Here is a 16,282-nt window from a genome sequence, read left to right as displayed (position 1 = left end):
CACTTCCAGGAGGTAACACGTTCACTAGTGATCATCTCATCCTCCAACCTTCCCTCAATAACAGACCGGCCGTCATTTTCTTTCATCTCTTTCTCAGAATAAAACTTTGTAGAGTTACAAACTAAAATTGCTCCTCCTCGTTTGCGGCCTTGTTTATATGAGCTATAGTATGTGTTTCTGAATCCCACTTTTTGGTTTTCTCATGTTCATCTTTGTGTAAATGTGCCTCTTGTAATAAAGCAAACTGTATTTTCTCCTTTTTCAGTTTTCTTCTTACCTTTCCTCTCTTCCTGGGTGTAGCATAACCCTTGATTGAAGGATGACACTCACTGATCAGATTTTTGGATTTATTGGCAGTAAACCCTCAAAATTCACCGTCAGAGCTCGAAAACACAAAGCAACGTGTAAGCTATAAATGCTAACTCTTCCAACCATTAGATGAACCTTAGCTTTAGTGATAAAACAACAAATGTACACATTCAGGTCCAAACTGCTCTTCTTTACACACAAACACACTTTGTGCGTCTTTCAAAGGGGCTGCTCAGTTCAGAACACATATTTATGAGCCAATGTCTCTCCGTGTCCTGATCCTTTTCCTTCTTATCGTTGCTGATGAGCTAATTCGCGCTCAGCTGCAACAGGAAGTAATTATTTCAAAGTAAGAGCGTGAACCGGAAGTTACATTTAGCGATTGTAAATAAAGGTAAAACTCCAAAATAGAATCCTGCAGTTATCTTTGGCAAATAAAGATCCTCGGTTATTTACACTAGGGGTTGTCAGGCCACCAGGTTTTCTGCTCTGACTTTATTTCTGTCATTTACAGGGACTCACGTCAACTCACTGTTTATTTAAAGCAGCAAAGTGTAAAAAGCTCATGAATGTTCAGCATGAACACAGTAGAAATGTGCTATCTATGGTGTAATAAACACATGAAGGATTCAAAGCTGACTGACACATTTCTATCTGCTGTCTCTCATTCAGTGTGGATTTAAATCTGGGCCTCTTTTTTCCATCACCACCACTGATGATGTAAACGTGTAGAATGATTCCAGAACACGTTCCAAATGCATCCATCAGGATTTTATGGCTCCATACGTGTCCGTGTCCACATGTAAACTCAGCAGATCGTGTCAGTTTCTCCCTCATCATGTCTGTGAGAAGTTGTGCTGAAGCTCAGTCTCCACTCTCCAGCTGGACTCCATCCTCAGATCCGTTTAGAAGGACGCTGGTTCTGACATAAATGGAATGTGTGGTGTGGTGGCTGGAGGCCGGTCTGATGTCGGGAGCTTTGAGCAGAGAGCTTCAGTCTCACACTTAGTTTGTTTTCCGCTGGGATCGATTGAAATCTGGAGTTGAATGAGACGTTTTCCAGCTCTGAGGCTCCTCCTCCAGTTCCTGTGTTACCGTGGTGACCATGTGGAGGGCTGGGTTAGGATGGAGCAGTGAGATGATGGGCTGAGATCCGTCAGCGGTCCGTTCCAAAGCAAACGTCGCTGTAGTTTTGTGCAGACTGAGCTGCTCGCTGTGTTTGGGCTTCAGAGGGTTTGGGTCCTGGTTCTGGTTCCTCATTTGAAGCCCTCAACTCTTTGCCCTCCTCACCTTTTGTTGTAGCCGCTGGAGCTGAATGATTGCTGTGGCAGGAAAAAGGTGATTTTGGAGCTGCTGTGTGGACGCTGCTTGTTGTGAGCTTCAGTAGGTGGAGACAGAAGGTAGAACCACTGGAGGACTGATGCTGTTTTAGTGCTGCTGGTGGCTGAAGGACTCCTGCAGACGTTTGAAGCGGCCGACCGCTCCGTTAAGAGTCCGTCTGAACAGAACCCGTGCGGGTTTGGTTCTTCAAACAGACTCTGAGAGGCCGAAGGAGACGTCAGCTCCGTCAGCTCCGTCACCTCGCCGGTTTGGATGAAGAGCCGCTGATCCCCGGCACAGAGAGCTGTGGTTCCTGGAAGAACCGACAGCAGGACGGTGACATCAAAGCGTCTGTCTGGATGCTGCTTTGTGCTCCTTTTCTGTCTCTGTGTGCTTGTTTTGTGTGTCTGTGCTGGTTTTGTGTGTTTTTATGGCCCTTTTCTCTCTTTCTGCTTGTTTTCTGTGTGTTTGTTTTGTGTGTTTGTGGGCAGAACATCCAGTGGTCTATGATCCAGAATCACTAACAGACTAAAGTAAACTAACAGCAGCTAATCTCAGTCCTTCCTTAGCAGCAGTAAAGTGATGGAGGACAAACGCTGTGGAAGAGATTTACCTGATAAACTGTGACTCAGTGAGACAGCTCACCTGTCTGAGGTGAACTAAAGAACACAGCTGCTGTTAGATCTGATCATCCTGTCTGCATGTCAGGGATCATTATCAGGAATCAGTCACTGCAGACAGAGAGTCACACAAACCTGACCAGAAAGAGACACACAACAACCACAGAGACACACAACAACCACAGAGAGACACAACACAACCACAGAGAGACACAAAACAACCACAGAGAGACACAACACAACCACAGAGAGACACAAAACAACCACAGAGAGACACAACACAACCACAGAGAGACACAAAACAACCACAGAGAGACAACACAACCACAGAGACACAAAACAACCACAGAGAGACACACAACAACCACAGAGAGACACACAACAACCACAGAGAGACACAAAACAACCACAGAGAGACACACAACAACCACAGAGAGACACAACACAACCACAGAGAGACACAAAACAACCACAGAGAGACACACAACAACCACAGAGAGACACAACACAACCACAGAGAGACACAAACAACCACAGAGACACAAAACAACCACAGAGAGACACAACACAACCACAGAGAGACAGAAAACAACCACAGAGACACAAAACAACCACAGAGAGACACAACACAACCACAGAGACACACAAAACAACCAGAGACACAAAACAACCACAGAGACAGAAAACAACCACAGAGAGACAACACAACCACAGAGACACAAAACAACCACAGAGAGACACACAACAACCACAGAGAGACACACAACAACCACAGAGAGACACAAAACAACCACAGAGAGACACACAACAACCACAGAGAGACACAAAACAACCACAGAGAGACACACAACAACCACAGAGAGACACAACACAACCACAGAGAGACACAAAACAACCACAGAGAGACACAAAACAACCACAGAGAGACACAACACAACCACAGAGACACAAAACAACCACAGAGAGACACAACACAACCACAGAGAGACAGAAAACAACCACAGAGAGACACAAAACAACCACAGAGAGACACAACACAACCACAGAGACACACAAAACAACCAGAGACACAAAACAACCACAGAGACACACAACAACCACAGAGACACACAAAACAACCACAGAGAGACACAAAACAACCACAGAGAGACACAACAACCACAGAGAGACACAAAACAACCACAGAGACACAAAACAACCACAGAGAGACACAACAACCACAGAGAGACACAAAACAACCACAGAGACACAAAACAACCACAGAGACACAAAACAACCACAGAGACACAAAACAACCACAGAGAGACACAAAACAACCACAAAATGACACAAAACAACAACAGAGAGACACAACACAACCACAGAGACACAAAACAACCACAAAGAGACACAAAACAGCCACAGAGAGACACAAAACAACCACAGAGACACAAAACAACCACAAAATGACACAAAACAACCACAGAGACACAAAATTACATCAACAACATCATTAAAAGGCATAAAGGGACCACAAAAAGACACAAAACAACCACAAAAAGACAAAAATAACCACAAAAAGCAGACAATGACATCATAATTAGACACAGAATGACACAAAATCAGCATAAAACCCAGAAAACCATAGCAGAAAGACAGGAAGTGACACAACGACCCCAGACACACACAAACAGCAGATCAGAGTGTAACACCAAGTAGAATCAGTGCAGCCAAAAAGGGTGAATATGAACTACTACAATGGGAAGCTAAATCTCATCAAATATAGAACACGACTTAGTGTATATTATGGGCTTTATCTGTTGCCATGGTAACGTTAGGTTCATCTAGAACGATAGTTGGACAAGGACAATATTTCAGTGAAACAGCTTTCATTGAACATTTATTATTAAAGTGATAAACCTTAAATTGTAACTGGTCACATCAATGACCATTCAACTCTGCACAAATCCCAACAGAACAGAACCAGTAAGTAGAACCAGTTTGGTACCAGTGCACCTGGAAAACAATAGAAGAAAATTCAGTTCAGTTCATCTACCCGGGTAGTATGATTGTGTTTGAAATGTCTTAGCCAGAGACGGGGACTTGACACTTGATGACTTGGACTCGAGTCAACTCGAGTCGCTGTTTTAATGACTTATGACTTGACTTGAAAAAAATAAAATACTTGCGACTTGACTTGGACTTGGAAGTTAAAGACTCGGGACTTGACTTGAGACACGACGACTTGAATGACTTGAGTGTTCTTATTATTCTTCACATCATGTTTTCAGTTTGAATGACGTTGTTGATATGTAAAATGCTGGATAGTCCAACATAGGCTTTTAATTTGAAATCGGCTTGCCGTATCAATCAGCCCCGCCCTCTCTACGTTGGCTACCTTAGTAGGCCTCCACGGCAGGGCCCACCGCCGGATATACATGTCAGCCGTACCCAAGGTAATCATCACCTTCAGGTATCAGGATTTCTATCAAGACGGTAAACGACCAACAGCAGTTTGCAAGACGTGCAACGTGAAAATCACAGACAGTCAGACGACAACGTCAGATTTTGTCCGACATTTGAAAACCCATTCGGCCCAGGAAGTGCTTGTCAATTTGTTTTTAATATCAGAGCCCGTTCACATTGTCTGGTTAGTTAGCATTTTAGCTAATGTTAGCTTAATATAACAGTAAGGAGTGGGGGGATGAGCTGCTGCCTTGGGTAAAGTGCGCCGTCACACAATCAATAATACTAAAAAAAATGTTATTCTCTTCATAAGTGCTTGTCAATTTGTTATTAATATCAGAGCCCGTTTACATTGTCTTTTTAACACGTTGGGCACATTAAGCCAGTGATGTTTACTGATAGTTACTGATATCTTGTCTTTTCACTTCATTAAGATCATATTCTGCAGGTAAAATTACAATAATGTGACTTGACTTGACTTGACTTAGGACTTGACATAACCTGTGACTTGACTTGGCCAAGAAAAAATACTTGGGACTTATTTGAGACTTGAAGGTTAAGACTTGGGACTTATTTGAGACTTGAAGGTTAAGACTTGAGACTTACTTGAGACTTGAAGGTTAAGACTTGAGACTTACTTGAGACTTGCACATGTGTAACTTGGTCCCATCTCCAGCTGGATTTCAGCAGAGACCAGTTCCTCCTTTTCCTTTTCCCACCATAGAGCAGAGTGGAGGTCTCCACCCTCCACATGTTGATCCACTCCTCACTTTAGAAGCTCACAGGAACCTGGCTCTCCGTTCAGCATCCACTTCAACCAGGATAAAAACAACCTGCATACAGCAGTAGTTTTACAATCTAAATCTAAATCTGTCCACTCACTGTACAGTTAATATTTCTCTGTTTGTGAAGCATGAATTCAGTGATAACAGAAAACACAACACATAAAGCTGTGGAAATGGATTAACTCAATAGCATTAGCTTTCAGTAACACATCACACAATTCACCAAATTTTCATCAAACATATCACAAGACACAATCACTGTCTGTCTCCCATTGTTTTTTTAAAGGTTTTCATCTCCATGAATAACAGAATGCACACAGACACACCGTAACATCACCTCGCTAGCATGCTAAGCCAGTGCCAGATAAAAGTGGACTCACCGGAGCTTAATCCAACAGAAACAATCAGAAAGATGTCACTCAGCGGTTTATCTCTGCTTTCTCAGCGAGAAAAGTCTCCACAGTTCAAAAACTCCAAGGAAAAATGCCTGGAACTAAACTTTTTAGAGAAGTTAGCAGCTTAACACGATCCGATGGAAAAACATCTTGCTCAAGTCTCTGCCGTAAATAAAAGTAAAAGAAGAGATCTGCAGCACTACAGCGCACTCTGCTGGCGCAACGAGAAAACTACACTGAGTTAAGATTTTTTGAACAGATGAAAATGATCAGCTATGGAGTCACAGGAGTGCCAAATCAAAATATAAACAAATAAATAAATAAGTAAATGGGGAAATATAAAGACAAATAAATAAATAAATAAATAAAAATGAAAATTTTGTCTTTGCTTTTACCTTTTCTGTTTTTTCTTTTTATTTATTTATCTATTTATTTATCTTTATATTTCCACATTTATTTATTTACTTATTTATTTATATTTTGATTTGGCATTCCTGTGACTCCATAATCACCCACTGTTTTTAGGGAGTGAGTTTTATTATATTTGGGTTGTTTATTGCCATATGATGTTATGTACAATATTTATACCGGTTAAAAAATCTGTCTCAACAAAACAAATTCAAAACAATGGACAGTTTTTCTGGAATTACTTCTGAAAGAGTTTTGATCTTTACTCCAGACCAAAACCCTCTTATATCTGATAAGAGCCTAACTTGTGTACAGCCTCTTCAACTGTAGCTGCTGAACAACACACAATACCAAGAGGTATTTTTGTATCTTTTTGATCTTCTGGCTGCAAGGTGAAAGTGTTAACCACTACCTCACTGTGCAGCCCTAATAGCATAATAATAAAAAAATCCTGAAAATTCAGATTTTTAATTTAGCACCAAACCAAGAGTCGTAGTATGACCAGCAGGAGCCCATTGAAGGCTGCAGTGATTTTGGTGTCTCTACAGTGTATCAGAGTGAAGTTATTGAATATTTGTGTCGTGTCTCTTTTCGCTGTTGCAGCGGTTGTGCTATGTGCAGACGGTCCCTGTTCACTCGTCGCACCGCCAGCTGCTCATAGACGCCAATGTTATTTCTGCAGCTTTAAAGACAGCGACTTTTGATAAAACTGGCCTTGTAGCACATTGTCTAGCTTACAACGATTTGAAAGAGGCATCGTTTATGTTTTGACAACATATATCTCATGAGTTATTGATGCCGGAAGTCCCAATCTGTGAATATCTTTCCAACTTTACCTGAACATTAGTAATAAAGAGACACGGTGACATGAAGCTGGTTGTCTGCTAACTAACCTCAGTGCTCTAATTAGCTTCATGCAGCTGTTAGCGAGGGATGAACCATGTGAAAATAACACGACAGGGAGGTTTTAGTGTTCATTAAACAGTGAATATTTGCTGTGAATGAATGTGCTGCTTCTCTGCTGATTTATTGAAGAAAGGAAACCCACAGGTAGCTAGGAGGAGTTAGCTGGAGTCATGAGATTTACAGGTAGAGGAGGAGGAACAGAAGAACGAGGAAATGAAGAGTTCAGACTCCATTTTACAGCCGACAGAGGACAACAAGGTGAGAGTTAGTTTAACGTTGTTATTCTTCTGCTGTCAGAGTCTCAGTCAGCTGTCTGTCTGTGGACTGAAGCAGAAAATCAGGATGTTTTCATTCACCAGGTGGACTGTTGACTGGTTTAGTTCCTCTCTGGACTCTGTTTTATTTCCTGATGTGAAAGTTTGAGCTGATTCTGGAACACATTAGTTTGTTCTGATTCTTGTTGTGTCACTCAATGTTTCTGGTTTTCCTCTCAGACTGACTGAAGTCCACAAGATGAGGGAGGAGGAGGAGGAGGAGTTTCCATCCTCCAGCCGTCTGTCCATGAAGAGTGACTGGTCCAGAGATCCTCCTCTAAGCTTCAGTAAAGAATCTGGACCCTCAGACACAAAGTAAGAAAGTGTTTGTGCTGTAAAGTGAGCTGTAGATGACTGACTGAGCAGGAAGCAGAAATGCTGCTGTGCAGAAGGTCTGTAGAACCTGCCAGAAGCTGTTAGAAAGCTGGTTCCATGTGAAGCCAGCAGAAAAACAGGTTTCCTCCAGGAGAACTCTACCTGCTGACATCATGTTTCTCTGATCCACTAACAGCTTCTAGTGATCAGTTCTCCTGTTTACACTTAGAAATGAGCCACCTACCAGATTCTATCCTGATCTCCACCATTTTCCACCTGCCTTTAAATCCTTTCATGGTAAACATCATGTATGTTCTCCTACACATGAGCGGGGCCACTCTCTGCTTCACTTTTTACCCTGGCTGTAGACAGGAACTCCCTCTGCCTGAAGGATTTGATCTCACATCACAAACAGCATCATTTGATCTAAACTGCATTTCTGTTCCTCCTGGTTCTAAGCAAACTCTGATTTCAGAAACTATTGATGCTGATTATTTATAGACTGTGATGCAGATACTTCATACTTTAACTGTATTTTCTATGAATGATGCTGTTCTCTGTTTGTTGTATTTTCTCTGATATTTTACTGTAAAGCTCTTTCTAACTCTGATTTAGAAAAGCACCACAGAAATAAGTTTATTATTATTATTCTAACTGTAACTTCACTCACTGAGCTGCTGGTTTTCCTCTCAGACTGACTGAAGTCCACAAGATGAAGGAGGAGGAGGAGGAGGAGGAGGAGTTTCCATCCTCCAGCTGTTTGTCCATGAAGAGTGACCGGTCCAAAGGAGGACTTCTAAACTTCAGTAAAGAAGCTGGACCCTCAGACACAAAGTAAGAAAGTGTTTCTGCTGTAAAGATGAAGGTTTAGGATGAAAGAAGATGCTCTGCTGAAACGGTCACACAGTGGTCAGAATGCAGAACTCTTTCAGATCAGATGGATCCTGGTCTGGGTTTTAGAACCAGTTCTTCATTCAGTTTTATTTCTATAGCACCAGTTACAGTTCAGATTGTCTGAAGACGCTTTACAGAACCCATAAGAACCCCCAGAGCAGAAATAAGGAGACAGTGGACAGAAAAACAGCCTTTAACAGGAAGAAACCTGGAACAGAACCTGGATCTTTATGTGGAACAGAAGAGGTAGAGGAGGAAAAGGAACATAGAACACACAATGAGATCCATGTATGATCAGAGTAACACAGATGATTCATACAAAGTAGAAGCTAACATGGAAACTGATCCATAGTTTCCTGTTCTGGTGTACAGCTCTGGCATTAAATCTACTACATATAGAGCTGGTAGTAAAATTCAAACAGTATGTAGAAGAACAGATCAAGTATAGTGAGGATGATGCAGAGACTGGTGGAAATGAGCAGCTGGAAGCAGTGGACTGGAGGAAGGTCAGCAGCAGCATCCCACAGTGGACATGATGGAGACTGGACCAGCTGGTGGAACATCGACCACAGATCTGAAGCATCCATCTCTGGGACCAGGGACACTCGGAGAAATAGCACAGGGGGAAACAGAGTGAATGTACTGCAATAACGGTATACATATTAAATGTAAAGGTAGATAGAGAAGGGCTCAGTGCATCAAGAAAAGTCCCCCAGCAGCCTATAGGCCTATAGCAGCATGACTAGAGGCAGAACGAAGGGACGTCCAAGAGGGAGTCAGCTGTGCAATGAAGACACAAGCCGAACCCCTGTGGGTCACCCAGTCAGCCCCAACTATAAGATTTGTCAAAAAGGAACGTTTTAAGCCTGGTCTTAAAAATAGAGAGGGTGTCTGCCTCCCGAACCCAAACTGGGAGCAGGTTCCACAGGAGAGGAGCTGATAACTGAAGGCTCTGCCTCCCATTCTACTTTTAGAAATTCTAGGAACAACAAGTAAGCCTGCAGCTTGAGAGCGAAGAGTTCTACTAGGATAATAAGGTACTATCAGATCTTTAAGATATGATGGAGATTAGTTATTAAGAGCTTTATATGTCAGAAGAAGGATTTTAAATTCTATTCTGGATTTAACAGGAAGCCAGTGAAGAGAAGCAAGTATAGGGGAAATATGATCTCTTTTGCTAACTCCTGTCAGTACTCTCGCAGCAGCGTTTTGGATCAACTGTAGATGTTTGAGAGAGCTATTTGGACAACCCGATAATAAGGAATTGCAATAGTCAAGCCTGGAAGTAACAAAAGCATGAACTAATTTTTCTGCATCACTCTGAGACAGAATGTTCCTGATTTTTACAATATTACGCAGGTGAAAAAAGGAAGTCCTACAGACTTGCTTTATGTGTGAGTTAAAGGACATGTCCTGGTCAAAAATAACTCCAAGATTCCTCACAGTAGTACTGGAGGCCAATGTGATGCCATCCAGAGTAACTATTTGCTTTGAAAGAGAGTTTCTAAGATGTTTGGGGCCAAATACAATGACTTCAGTTTTGTCTGAATTTAGCAGTAGGAAGTTAAAAAGTCATCCAGGTTTTAATGTCCTTAAGACAATCTTGCAGTCTAGCTAACTGATCAGTTTCATCTGGCTTCATAGATAAATACAATTGTGTGTCATCTGCATAACAATGGAAGTTAATACAATGCTTCCTAATAATATTGCCTAAAGGAAGCATGTATAATGTGAAAAGTATCGGTCCTAAGACAGAACCCTGAGGAACTCCGTGATTAACTTTAGTATACTCAGAAGAGTCAAACTGGAACCTGTCTGATAAGTAGGATTTAAACCAGTCCAGTGCTGTCCTTTTTATGCCAATAAAATGTTCTAGTCGCTGTAATAAAAGTTTGTGGTCGATTGCATCAAATGCTGCACTAAGATCTAACAAAACAAGTACAGAGACCAGACATTATCTGATGCTATGAGAAGGTCATTAGTACCTTCTACCAGAGCTGTTTCTGTGCTATGATGCACTCTGAAGTCTGACTGAAACTCTTCAAACAAGCTGTTCCTTTGTAAACGTTCACACAGTTCTGAAAGTGTTTCTGTGATAAAACAGCTGAAATCCTGGATTTCACAGTTTACAGCCAACATTCAAACATCTCCAGGCCAATGTTGAAGCCACTGTAAAGACTTAGAGTGAAAGAATGTTCTCCAGATGTGTAGCTGATGTTGTGGTTGGTCTTCATTGGTTCCTGGTCCAGATGATCCAGATGTTTAAATGAAAGCTGAACGCTGTGTGTCTGAGGCTGCTGCTCTGTCACAGTTTCTCCATGATTTGTTCTCTGAGTTAAAGTGAACTGAGCCGAGCTGAGCTGCCAAAGTGAGTAAAGCAGTGAAGAACAGAAGCAGCTGTCTGTGATGGAAGGCTGTTACTGTGAAGCTGCTGCACAAAGTGTTGAGTTTGTATGAACAGCAAACTGCAGGCAGATGAGTGAGAGTTTAATCAGACAGCTGATGGGAAAAGAAGTGAGTGGAGTTGATAATAAAAGGAAGCAGCTTTTTATTAGCGGCTGAACTCAGACAGAACAGTAGCCTCACTTTTACTGTTCTCTTCTGCTCTGTGGAGTCACATGTGGATGTTTTTCTCCAGATGATGTGAGATGTGATGAATAAATGTGTTGACAGAGTGATGAAGAGGAGGAGAGTTTGTGTGGAGGAGCAGCCGTCCCGCTGTGCTCGGTGTCAGGACGTCCTGAAGGATCCAGTCTCTAGCAGCTGTGGACACTGGTTCTGCAGACAGTGCATCAGCTCATACTGGGACCAGTCTGCTCCATCAGGACACTCCTCCTGTCCCCAGTGTGGAAAAAGATCCAGAAGCAGCAGCTGTGGACAAAGTAAGACTGAACATCTGCTGGTGGACTGATGTGTGGAAACTGAGCTTGTTGTTGTGTTGTCCAGACATGAAAGATGTTTGTGTTTGCTGAGTCTGATTGTTTGTCTGGTCTGTGGGCAGGTGTTGGTCTGCAGGAGGTTCTGCAGGAACATAAGATGAGTCTGAGGAGGAGATGTGAACATGTGACTGAAGGAAGTGATGAACCAGGAGGTGGAACCCTCCTCAACAGGATCTACACTGAGCTCTACATCACAGAGGGACACAGTGGAGAGGCTGATGTCCAACATGAGGTGGGGCAGCTGGAGACAGCTTCCAAAAAGAGCCTCCATGACACTCCCATCAGGTGCCAGGACATCTTTAAAGCCTTACCTGAGCAGCAGAGAGCCATCAGAGTGGTCCTGACCAACGGCGTGGCCGGCGTGGGAAAAACCTTCTCAGTGCTGAAGTTCACTCTGGACTGGGCAGAGGGCGGAGAAAACCAAGACGTCAGTGTGGTGGTGGTGCTTCCGTTCAGGGAGCTGAACTTGATCAGAGATGAGCAGCACAGTCTTCTCACGCTGCTCCATGTTTTCCATCCAACGTTACAGAAGGTGACGGCAGAGCAGCTGGCTGTCTGTAAACTTTTGTTCATCTTTGACGGTCTGGATGAAAGCAGACTTTCACTGGATTTCACCAACAGGAAGTTTGTGTCTGACGTCAGCCAGAAGTCATCGCTGGACGTTCTGCTGGTCAACCTCATGGAGGGGAATCTGCTTCCCTCGGCTCTGATCTGGATCACTTCCCGTCCTGCGGCAGCCAATCAGATCCCTCCTAAACGTGTGGACAGGTTCACAGAAGTACGAGGCTTCACCGACGTCCTGAAGGAGGAGTACTTCAGGAGGAGGATCAGTGATGAAGAGCGCTCCAGCACAATCATCTCCCACATGAAGACATCCAGGAACCTCCACATCATGTGTCGACTCCCAGTGTTCTGCTGGATCACTGCTGCAGTTCTGGAGCACATGTTGAGCACAGAGCAGAGAGGAGAGCTGCCCAAGACCATGACTGACATGTTCTCACACTTCCTGCTGGTTCAGACACAGAGGAAGAAGAAGAAGTACCATGAGGGACCTGAGACGAGTCCACAGGAGCTGACGGAGGCTGACAGGGAAGTTCTTCTGAAGCTGGGGAGGCTGGCCTTTAAACATCTGAAGAAAGGAAACATCATGTTCTACCAAGAAGACCTGGAGCAGTGTGGTCTGGATGTGACAGAGGCCTCGGTGTTGTCAGGAGTTTGTACCCAGATCTTCAGGAGAGAGTGTGAGATGTTCCAGAAACCAGTCTACTGCTTTGTTCATCTGAGCGTTCAGGAGTTTCTGGCTGCAGTCTACATGTTCCACTGTTACACCAACAGGAACGAGGAGGTGCTGAAGAAGTTCATGGGAGAAAAATATACAAACTCATCCCTGGATGTTTTCCTGAACAGAGTCATGGAGAAATCCCTCCTCAGCAGAAATGGTCACCTGGACCTGTTTGTTCGCTTCCTTCATGGCCTCTGTCTGGAGTCCAACCAGAGACTCTTAGGAGGTCTGCTGGGTCTGACAGAGAACCGTCCAGAAACCATCCAGAGAGTCATCAACAACCTGAAGAAGATGAACAGTGATAAAATATCTCCAGACAGATGCATCAACATCTTCCACTGTCTGATGGAGATGAAGGATCTCTCAGTACATCAGGAGATCCAAGAGTTCCTGCAGTCAGAGAACAGATCAAAGAAGAAACTCTCTGAGATCCAGTGCTCAGCTCTGGGCTACATACTGCTGATGTCAGAGGAGGTTCTGGATGAGTTGGACCTGGAGAAGTACAACACATCATCAGAGGGAAAACGGAGACTGATTCCAGCTGTGAGGAACTGCAGAAAGTTTCAGTGAGTCCACATGTGATGAACATGATCAGAGTAGATCAGTAGTTGAGTTCTTCAGATCTTCTCAGTCTGGTGGTTCTGCCTCAGTTCTCAGAATGCTCCACGTCTGACCATCTTCACTTCAACTCATTTGTGTTAAAGTGGTGAATACTGATGGAGGTGATGATGTGTCAAATCTGGGCTCAGAGGTTCCTGCTGTGGTAGAATAATACAAACCAGTTCTATGATGGTGGAAGTTTGCTCCAGAAATCTCAGCGTTTGTGTCCATTCTGATGTTCCACCAACCATCGAACATTTATTTTCACCCTAAGAGGATGAATTATTTCCTCTGATTGGCTCCAACTCGAGCTTTAAAATGTAGAGTTTGGTTCCAGTCAGAGGAACTTCATGAGAAAATCTATTAAATGATGTTTTTGCATTTCTGGCCGATATTTGAACAATCATTGATCAGGTTTGATCAATGGATCCACTCCAGTAGTGTCTAACTGGAAGAGTTCTATCATATCGTTACTGGACTAAAAGAAAAATCCGGGTTTTCTGACTCCTAGAGCTTCAGATCAGTTTGTAAAAAGTGGTTCCATCAGCAGTTTGATCCATTTTTATCTGGATGTCAGACATTTAGATTTAACTTGTTGACCAGGATCTGTTTGGATTCATTGAACTCACCATATTTTCCATTTTAAAGCTCCTATTGGAGCCAATCACAGAACAATAATTCCTCCTCTTAGTGTGTAAAATGAAGGTTTTGTGGTTGGTGGAGAACCAGAACAGACAGAAACATGGAGATGTTTGGACCAAACTTCACCTCATAGAACTGCTTTGTTTTATTCCATCACAGCAGGTTGTTCCACTGAAGACCACATGTTCTTATTCATGAGAAGATTCATTTCAGGACTGCAGCTTCATTATTTCTCCAGTTGTGGCTTCAAACTTCCACAGAAATCAACACCACCCACCTTCTTTAAGAACTTCTACCTCAAAGAGTTCCACCACCTGTGAGCAGAGATTTTCCACATTTTCCTGAATCAAATCAATGATTTAAAGCGATGTGAGATGGTCCGGTGTGAAGTGGATGGAGCCTCTAGAACGTTCTTGTTCTTCTCAGTGTTCCTCTTGTTTATTTCAAACTCCACATGTCAGCTGTGTTTGGTCTCAGATGTTCTGGAGCTGCTTCAAACGCTGGAAAAAGTGCATTTTTTATTGGTTGGTGTTTAAAGCTGATGAATAAATGAAGAGTTTTTCTGCTTGGTTCTGATCATTGTTCCATCCAACAGTTTGTTCTTCTGGTTCTTCCTTTGGCTGATGGAGGAAACATGCAGATCTGCTGGAACTCATGAAGAACTGTAGAGGTTCTTGGATATCAAAATAAACTTACACATAAACACTTACACTTAAACATAAACTTGGATATCAAAGTCAGAATATTTCCTTGTTGTCAATGAAAGCTTTACCCCCGACGAAAAACGCCATTTTCTTCTCCTCCCGGGCTTTTTGAATGAGGGGCCACAGGCAAATTCGTTTTTCGTGGTCCACCGACGTCAGGTCCTCCTTGAAGCGCAGGTTTCGCTGTTTCAAGTAGTCGTGGTTCTTTGACATCTTCCAAATGGCGTCGCGAAAGTGCCTCATGGAGAACTGCATGATAATGTCTCTCGCTTGGAATCTGGCCGGGTTCGGTCTGCCAAGCCTGTGCACCGAGTCAATCACCTCCACAAATTTCTCCTTGTATCCCGGGGCAATGTTTTTACTGATGTCTATCACCGCGCTCCTCACATCTTCTCCATCTCTCTCTGGGAGCCCGCGAAGACGTAGATTCCATCTCCGCTTGTAGCGCATCAATTCTGCTACTTGATTTTCAAGCATTTGGATCTTTTCTTCTGCTTTATCAACTCTTACTTCGGTTTTCTTAACTGTACTCTTCATGTCTTGTACTTCTGCAGATAGAAACTCGACAGACTTTCTCAGCTCGTCAATGGCTTTTCCGATAGTAGCTCGTTGCTCTTCAATTGCTAGCTTTATCATAAATTACTGTACAGTATTTTTCTGTTCTAGTATTAATTTCTTAATAGACTTAACACTTAACATAATACTTGAGTCGTCAGTTCAACACTAATGCACTGTTTCATGAGCTCAGCTGTAGAGATCATTTATTGCCTAAATTGTGGTTACACAATATGTTGTTCATGTTTTGTACAAAAATGCCTCAAGTCATTAATATTGGTGTTAAATAATAATGATTCACAGAGCACTGATATCCTGCCGTTTCTGTTCAGTTGTATCGGGATGGTTACTGAAACTGACTTGATGTGGCACAGACCCACCTACAATATTGTTCACCAGCCGCCACTGTTTCCTGATGTTCATATTCATGGTGTTCAGGTGTGATCAGTTTGGTTTGTGTAGCGTTTGACAGCAGACTGTAAATGTTGAGTGATGGAGGTGAAGCTGACAGCAGCAGGTCCACAGCAGAGACATCATCATCTTTCTACTGGAACTGTTGACTGAAACCAACTCAGTCACAACATCCTGAGTCCAGGAAAAGCAGGACAGAAAATGTTCTCAGCAGGAAATATCAAGTGTCCTCTCTCACAGTAACATGTTTTATCTTTTATGTCTCATTACAGACTTTCTAACTGTATTCTCTCAGAGACTCACTGTGAAGTCGTGGCCTCAGCTCTGAAGTCCAACCCCTCCCATCTGATAGAACTGGACCTGAGTAGAAACTACCTTCAGGATTCAGGAGTGAAGCGTCTTTGTGATGGACTGCAGAGTCCAAACTGTAAACTGGAG

The 16,282-nt window shown here is 43.0% G+C and overlaps 1 protein-coding gene across 14 annotated transcripts in view; it reads left to right on the top strand.

Annotated features, from left to right (window-relative positions):
• Positions 1 to 16,282, top strand: part of LOC110968289 (NACHT, LRR and PYD domains-containing protein 12-like) — an 81,135-nt gene that overhangs the window by 31,256 nt on the left and 33,597 nt on the right. The window lies entirely within an intron of this gene.

The sequence above is a fragment of the Acanthochromis polyacanthus genome, chromosome 20 (assembly GCF_021347895.1).
Source record: "Acanthochromis polyacanthus isolate Apoly-LR-REF ecotype Palm Island chromosome 20, KAUST_Apoly_ChrSc, whole genome shotgun sequence".
NCBI classification, from domain to species: domain Eukaryota; kingdom Metazoa; phylum Chordata; class Actinopteri; family Pomacentridae; genus Acanthochromis; species Acanthochromis polyacanthus.
This window is presented reverse-complemented; position numbering and strand designations above follow the sequence as displayed.